General features: G+C 39.1%; 1 protein-coding gene across 1 annotated transcript in view; it reads right to left on the reverse strand.

The window, feature by feature from the left end:
• The window catches only part of LOC134225891 (patched domain-containing protein 3), a 308,883-nt gene extending 302,092 nt beyond the window's left edge, over positions 1-6,791 (reverse strand). Inside the window, exon 1 of the mRNA XM_062706320.1 lies at positions 5,348-6,791. The gene's annotated coding sequence lies outside the window, so the exon portion shown is untranslated. The remainder of the gene's footprint in view (positions 1-5,347) is intronic.
• Positions 6,792-8,308: the final 1,517 nt, after the last annotated feature.

Raw genomic sequence — 8,308 nt, forward strand, 5'->3', positions numbered from 1 at the left:
CGCCTAAAGAGGGAAATTTTATTGACAAATGGCGAAAAGGCTCAAAAACTTGCTCAGCAGTTCAAGAGTGCCCATAATTTTAGTCTAGGTCTCACTAGTCCAATTGAGGATCAGGTTACACGAAGTTTCGAAGAATTCTGTATGAAAAGCTTACATTTTTGTTTTTTTTTTTCTAGTTGTATGTGTGTATGCTTCAACCTCTTTCCCTTACCCAGCTGGGGGTGTTGGTCAAGTAGTACTACAAATAATTTGATCAGATCTCATGCTCCTTAACACTTATCCTCCCTTGATACTTTTTAGGCACTAAAAAATGACTTCAAAAAATCATAACTACGTTGATTCTCAACCGATTTTGACGATTCACCTACCAAACGAACCGGTTAGGTCTCTAGTTTTCAAACCTGAGAAGAGAATCGGCATTGGCCACCTGGTTCCGGAATAATTCCGGAGTCGAGTGGGGTACCTTTTTTTTCTCAAATCAAATGACCATGCTAAAAGTCTTAAAAGTAAATTTTTGATGTGTCCCACTTCATGAAATCACGAGACATGTTCAGTGCCTGTTCCAAGGTTGCCTGGTGGGTTTCGACAGGTACTGCGGCATTCCGGGCACCTGGCTCCCCCGGGACGTGGCCACTTTTCGATTTGATCCGAAACCCATCTTGCGATGGCTCAAACTTCATGATTTTGCGAAACAAGCTCAATAGAGTCTAATTTGAGGTACCTAAGTAGTTCTGGTCAGGTTCCGTGGCATTCCAGGGACCTGGATCCCCCAGGGAAGTGGCCACTTTTCGATTTCATCCCTTTTTGCTACGAAGAATAGTACTACAAAAAGGATTCACTTCTGAGGCTAGAAAGGTTTCTTCAGAAGTGTAGGGAACTTCACAAGGACGCCCTTATTCGTAGTAACTACTCAGGGAGTAGAAGGTGTAGAAGATCCACCGTTGCTAACTAAAGCGTGAACCGGATACCTGGGACTTCCACAATATCCGTGGCAATAGTAGCGAACAATGCCCTGTACGTATTTAGAGTTTAATTTTATAATATTTTATATTATGTTGGTGAAGCAATAAGACAACGAAAAGTAAATAACTGAAAAATGCTCACCAAATTAGTTCATCCAGAATTTTGTACTTCTTATCCTCCTTTGCTTCCATTAAAAACGTGGTCGCAATGCACAACAGATAGTATTTGACTGTGATCGATTTGGCGGCTGCGAAAGTTCTCGTGGGGTCAATGGCTGTGGAAGTTCCAGTAGCTGTTACTGTTATGACTGCTGCTGCATTATAATTGGTTGTAGTGCGTTCAATATCTCAGAAATTGGGAAGTGTTTAAATATTGCAAATCTTTTCAAAATTTTCCATCTCGCGGATTCCGCAAAGTTCTTCCGCAGCTGTCAAAGGTCTACCGCCACCTTGAGAATTTGAAAAACACTGAAACAAAATCATGATATTTGGTGTTGTGATCGTAGAATGCCATGCAAAACTGCTCAGTGAAAGTATGAAGGGATAGCTGCGGTAATTTATAAGTTGAATCTAAAAAAAAAAGTTATCTCTGGAACAGCAATATTAAAAATTCTTGAATTCAGCGTATGCGTATGCTATGAGATGAAGTCCAGGAGCAGTAACCTTACAAAAGATGTGAATACAATAAATGAGTTATTTCCATACATCATCTGTATGAAAAGCTTACATTTTTGTATTTGTCCAGTTTTACACGAACCTGCCCGATCTCGCCTTGGTTGTTTTTTTTTCTTCAATCAAACTATCAATCGTTCAGTGCAGGGCAGCGTCGCACTCTAGATTGGTTTCAATTCGAGCTTGATGGTTTTCTTTTGAACTCATGAGAACGTTACATTTTGGGCACTTTACAACTCATCGAAACTGAGAATCCCTAAACGAATCGATTTGTGAGATCTTGTAAATCGGACAATTTGTTCGTGAGACTTCAAATAAATGCAAACTATTTTTTAAATATACAGATCGTTTTTTGGGTGTATACGAATGCTACAGAATCAATAAATCGGATAACCTTGAGGACAAACCTCCCAGAATCTTAAACTAAACTTATTCGCAATATTTTCATTATTTCACGCATGCTGCTGCTTGTGTATTGCTTTCGTATTGAGTGGTTTGCCCTTGAAAACTCCAGTACATTCATATTTGAATTTCAGGAGTTTTGTCCTTAAGCTTCCTTAAATTTCTTTAAACTTCCAGAAGTAAATTAGAACAAAAGAACTTTGAACTAATAGGAACATGTAGTTGGCAACTTATCGGCGTTTTTCGTTAATTTCCTGCTAGTTATTTCTAAAAGTATATCTCCAGAAGATTCAATCTCTGATGGAAGTCAGATCCCTATCTCAACAAGCTCAGAAGAGCTATCTTCTTCTTCTTCTTCTTATTGGCATTACATCCCCACACTGGGACATAGCCGCATCGCTGCTTAGTGTTCATTAAGCACTTCCACAGTTACTAACTGCGAGTAGCCGCGCGTCTTACCGCACGGCTAAGGAGGGCCCCACAGCTATCTTCAGTTCTTTAATTTTAATTCGAACGTCAGAGTCTAAGCTTCAAATTCATCAATTCATCAATTTCTCCTTATCCAAACTGGAAACACCGTTAGATTTCGAAGCAACTATTCTTTTCAACTATCTTTTCTACAACCTTTGTTTTTCTAATCCCGGTGCCTTATGACTTCAAGTATATCGATAGAAAGGGTCGCTCTACTCGGTAGTGTTGAAAATTATTTTTGGGCTCGAGTTTGAACTGCAGAATAAGGCACGACTGGGGTTCGATCCGAACATGAACGCTGACGTCGATCGAGCATTGCAAATATCGGCCGTTGCGCCACTCAATTTCGCATCGGAGCGCCGCTGTTCAATATCTGTCAGACCGCTGATTTAAAATTTCTTAAGCCGGATGAACATTTTTTCAAGTCTATTGAAAACAATTAAAAAAATCTATGGAAAATCTGAAGAATTCCACGGGAGCCTCGAAAAATTTGCCGTCTCAATTTTGAAGAATGCCGCGTGAATATTCCACGGAAGAAATTCCGAAGAATATTTCACCGCAAAATTTCTGAAGAATTCTCCGAAAAATATTAGACAGGAAACTTGTGAATTTTGAAAAATTTGCCTAGAAATTTTGAAGAATTTGCGAATGTAATTTCGAAGATTTTTTTCCATGTTCAACACGAAGCAAATTCCACATAATTTTAAAGAAATTTCCGAAGAAATTATCGAGATAATTTTATTGAAGAAACTGCCCAGGAAATATTGGCCATTTTCCTGAGGAAATTTTCAAAAATTGGCCGATAATATTTTGACGACATAACTTGCTGAGGAAATTTCGAAGAAAGTGCCAATGAGTTCCTGATGCATTCGCTGAGGAAATTGCGAGAAACAGTCGAGAAAATGTCGATGAATTTGCCGAGGAAATTTCGTGGACTTTGTCTAGAAATGTTTACGAATTTGAGATGGGAATTTCCAACGAAATTCCGGAGAGTTTGCTGACGCATTTCCGAAGAATTTATAGAAATAATTGCGAATAATATCTCTCGGGAACTTTTGAGAAATATCCTGAGGTCATTTCGTAGAATTTTCCGAAGAAATTGACGAGTAAGTTTTGACGAAAAAATTAGCCGAAGAAACTTTGAAGAATTTTCGAAGGATTTTTGAAGAAATTCTAATGAATTTCTCGAAAAATTTGGCAAGGAAATTGCAAAGAAATTACCGAAAAAATTTTGAGAAAAAAATACCGGTAAACTCCATAGAAATTTCCGAGAAAATTTCAAAGAATTTCTGCAAATAAATTTTGAAAAATTTGTGGGGGATATTCCGGAGATTTTTTTAATAGAATCTTCTAAAAAAAATGCCGTGGAAATCCAAAAGAATTTGTCGATGATATTCTGAAGAATTTGCTGAGAAAATTTTGACAAAAAGTACTTGGCGATGAATTTCCAAAAAATATAACGAGGAAATTCAGAAGAAAAAAATCCGAAAAAATCTAAAGAAATCGCCGAAGATTTTTTCTGTTCACTGAAGAATTTGCGAGGAAATATTGAAGAATTTCCCGAATAATTTGCCAATGAAATTTTGGAAAAATACCGAGAAAATTGCGGCAAAAGAATTTATCGAAGAAATTTGTTCAGAAAATCCCAAAGAATTACCCGAGGAAATTGCAACTGTTATTCTGAGGAAGTAACAATTTCTAAGGCAAATTTTGAAGAAATTGCAGAAGATATTTCAAATCATTTGACGAAGAAATTCAGAAAAGGGATTTAAAAAAAATCCAAAGCATTTGCTGAAGAAATTGCGAAGAACGCGCCGAGGGAATACCAAAGAATGTCACGAGTGGATTCCGATGATTTTTGTCAATCATATGCAATGGAGTATTGACCTCATCGATTCACGCCCCGCCGCCGCTACCGCTGGGTAAAATGACTTCCGATGTGACGCCGAAACGCCGTCTCCGACGATTTATGGACCGGCACACACCTCTAATTGCAGGGCTTTCTCGCCCGCCTCTTGAATCATTGCTTGCAATGTCAAAAAGAATTCCGGTTAATCTTAAGACCTTTCATCGGTCTTGCCATGAAGAATTAAAAATGGTTTAAGAGGCCCGAATATTTTTGATAGAGGCATCGTCAAAAGATTTTTTAGTTTTCCAATTATCCGCGAAATATTTCGAAAGGAAGAAGTTTTTTTTATAATTTCAGGTGAGCTCTATGTTATTGAAATCTCTATTTGACTTACGAAATCTTTATGATATTTTAGAAATGTTATATCTGGAAGCTTAGAAAGATTTTCTATTAAAAATAATAAATTGTCAATAAAGAAACCAGGATAGTCACGACGCATAAAAATTCGGAAGCTTGGCAGAGGAAAGGTCGTGCGATTTATATCATCAGAGAAATAAAAAATAAAGCTGTTTTTCGTCCAAAACTCTCTAGTACCAATCAAAAGGTAGAAACCAGATAAATTGCAATAATTATAATTATACAATTTTTTTTTTAAATTTTGAATCGATTGATAATTAATTCAAAACAGACATTGTTTCATGATTCTCATGATTTGATGATTCACGTCCATTACGAAACACCTTTATTTATCTCATTAACGATCATCAGCTGGCCCGACATAAATCAGTAATTTATGAAAACGAAATGCCATAATAAAAGTAAGATCTTTTCGAATTTCGCAATTCATTTACACACCCGTTGTCGTCGCCCTGACCTATCCCATCAATATCCGAAATTCAGGTAAATCCAATCTTATTTCAACCTTCAGTATACCGCACCACCCATTCCCCGAATCCACCCCAACCCGTTGCCGCAACACCTCAACACCTACCTTGAATGAGTTCTGCACAGCAGGTGCCCACCGTTCTCCGTTTTTGGTTTTTCGATACTTTTTGCTGCACTGACTCACTTGCAACGCTCCTCGCTGGTCGTCTTCTCGGTTCCCTTACCAACACTCTGACCAGCCACCGAAGGGGACGGGTTCGAAAATTTCCAAAACCAGAACACAGCACCCCGGTGTAGTATCACAAGAAATGCACCTCCACTTCGAAAAGGATTTTCTTTGTCGACGTCGTCGTGGTCGTCCCGGGGGTCGTAAAGTCATACAAATTCCTGCTGTCTAGTTTTAATGGACGAAATCGTTGTCGGTGTCTTCGTTGTTGGGACTCTTTAATCGATTTTCTCCGCCTTCATACACATTCACCGCACCACCTGCGCAACAACTTATCGCAATTGAATACCAATTCGATGGGCGCGCACGCAGCAAAGCAATTCGACGGTCACTTATTTCGTCAAATTTCTTTTTTCTAAGTCGTTGGGGTTTGCATTCGCTGGTTGCTGCAATTAACCACCGCAATAAACACTCCGACAAACTCACGGCAGTGGCTTCACTTACTAATACGTATTGGTTTGAACTAATTGAGCACTGATCGTGGTGATTGAACCGTTAGTGGTGGTGGATTGTAAAACTCCGAAATTGCACTTGTCTTCACAGGTCGGATTAGAGCTTTGCAGTACAATCACTTTCAGCAAGTTGGGTGAGTTTCACTTTAATGCTTAATGCTGGTGAGGTCCGTGAGGCTTTCAAATTTCGCAAAACAACCGAGTTGGCAAAAAATGGGTTTATTTCGTTCTAGTCGTCGTCAGGTAGGCAGGCACTGGTACTGGGATGCGATCACGCATCATTTTGCGGCTGGACAAAACACGTGAACACACTTCCAGCGCCCATTTTGAATCGTCAACGCCCTGCAGGATCAACAGGTTTCCAAACACAACTAGAAAATTATTGTCTCAGTCAATCCAACGTGGAATACTGTTCACAAAACCGAATCCTTCTTTGATATGAATGTTTCGATGGGAGTGATGAAACTTTGAATTGAGTCGAATCGCAATGCCAACACTGCTCACTTCACTTTTGGAATATGAAAATCTACTTAAAATCCAATTATGCAAACCCTAACTCTCGTTTCGTCTGTTGCCGTCGCCGGTTTCCCAAATTCAGACCACACATGAGTGAACACCAAACACTCGGTAGTCGGAACAGTCGATTAGGGAGCCGATAATGGCTAGACTGCAGCACCGGTAATATCCGTTTATCCGTGTCCCGCAGACACCCTTCTAAATGGATACACTTATGTTCTGGTAACAGGTAGCAGGAGCCAGAAGCGTAAAACCCGTGCGCGCGCAACCACCGTAAGTTCGAAACTGGCCAGGGCGTTCCGTAAAAGTTAAACCCGAAGCGTTACGGCAATTGCTCCGCTGTGCCAGACCCCTACTTGCAGCACGATGAGCGAGGAAAAGGAGCTTGAGCAACACTATGCAGTGAATACAATCCTCACCTCGCACCGGCATCAGCGATCGGCCAACGCATACGCAGCATAACAACACAACAGGTTGCAGTAATTGAGAAAAGAGAGATAATGGAAGAGGGAAAACATGCTCTCCCGAGTATGCTCTCCAAAACAAACGATCGCGTGTTGACCGTATTGCAACAAGCAAAATGGCACAGCTCTGTTTGGCTCTCGTTGAAAAATAGGTATTTCGAGTCTCTCTCGATATGATTCGTTCTCTCGGGTAAAATGATCACCCACTCAACATAGTGTGCCAAAACAGATTGAAACACATGTTATCAGTTCCTCCAACTTTCAAAACAGAAGGTTTATGCTATGGTTGGTACCACATTGAACGCTAATAAGCATTTATGCTCTGTCTTCAAAGCCGAGAAGAAAACACTCTTGAACATGTTAACACACCATTGAGAGGAATATATTGGATTCCATATCGTCGAAGACATTCCTATGCTAATAAAATTGCACCTCGAATAATCCAACAATTTTATGAATATTGAGAGAAATAATCTACAGCTATTCGAAAATAAAGAATCGACGTATAGTTGACAACTACCCACTTAATGTACCATGCGTCTCCACAATCAGTTAAACTTATGCACATGCGAAGTTTAGTCCAAGAACGGCTGAATCAATATTTCTGGAATTGTATTTTTTGTGTAGATTTTCTGTATTTTATTCTGCCTAATTTTTATTTGTTTAACATAAAAATATATTGGCGCGCAATTTTTACAACTTTTACAGCATTTTTACATCTATTTATCTCATCCTCTGTCTCTTGTATGCCACCTCGTGGCTTTGTGCGTAGTCGGTACTGCCTAAATATTACATGATTATTTTCCAGATTGGCAATAGGTTTATCTGTGAGTCCGGTCGGTGGACCCTCGATTCGACTTGGCTAACTTGGAGCTTGTTGGTTTAAGCTCTGCGCTATGCGTCTGGCGTGCGGCAATGTTTGATCAGTTGTCCAATAAATTATGTGATTGGTGTCGAATGGTGTGTTTGTGTTTCGGATATTTGTATACATAGTCCACAATTGGTAGCTTTTGTTACCGTGTATCGTTTATCGTAATCTGTTTTCTAGTTGAATGTGGAATGGAGCTGCAATGTAGATCGTAGGAATTTTAATCGTTTGAATGGGGACCAGACATTGATTCGTTGATATGATGTTCAGATGTTATTGTTTTTAGCTTTGCCGTAAATCAAAATAGTACCAATTGTTTGGATGAACATTGAGGAAATAAGTTGCATATACAATTCAGCCAGTCAGTAGGACGATTGCAATCTAAGTATGTATTCTTTCCCAAAAATTTATAATGTGATTTTAATTCAATTACAAAACTCCAAAAAATTGCGTCCAATAATAAACTCAGGGAAATCTTTTTCAAAACAAAGCGGCATCATCTAAAAAAATGATTATTCAAAACCGTTCAAGCTCTTTGATT

This window comes from Armigeres subalbatus, chromosome 3 (genome assembly GCF_024139115.2).
Source record: "Armigeres subalbatus isolate Guangzhou_Male chromosome 3, GZ_Asu_2, whole genome shotgun sequence".
NCBI classification, from domain to species: domain Eukaryota; kingdom Metazoa; phylum Arthropoda; class Insecta; order Diptera; family Culicidae; genus Armigeres; species Armigeres subalbatus.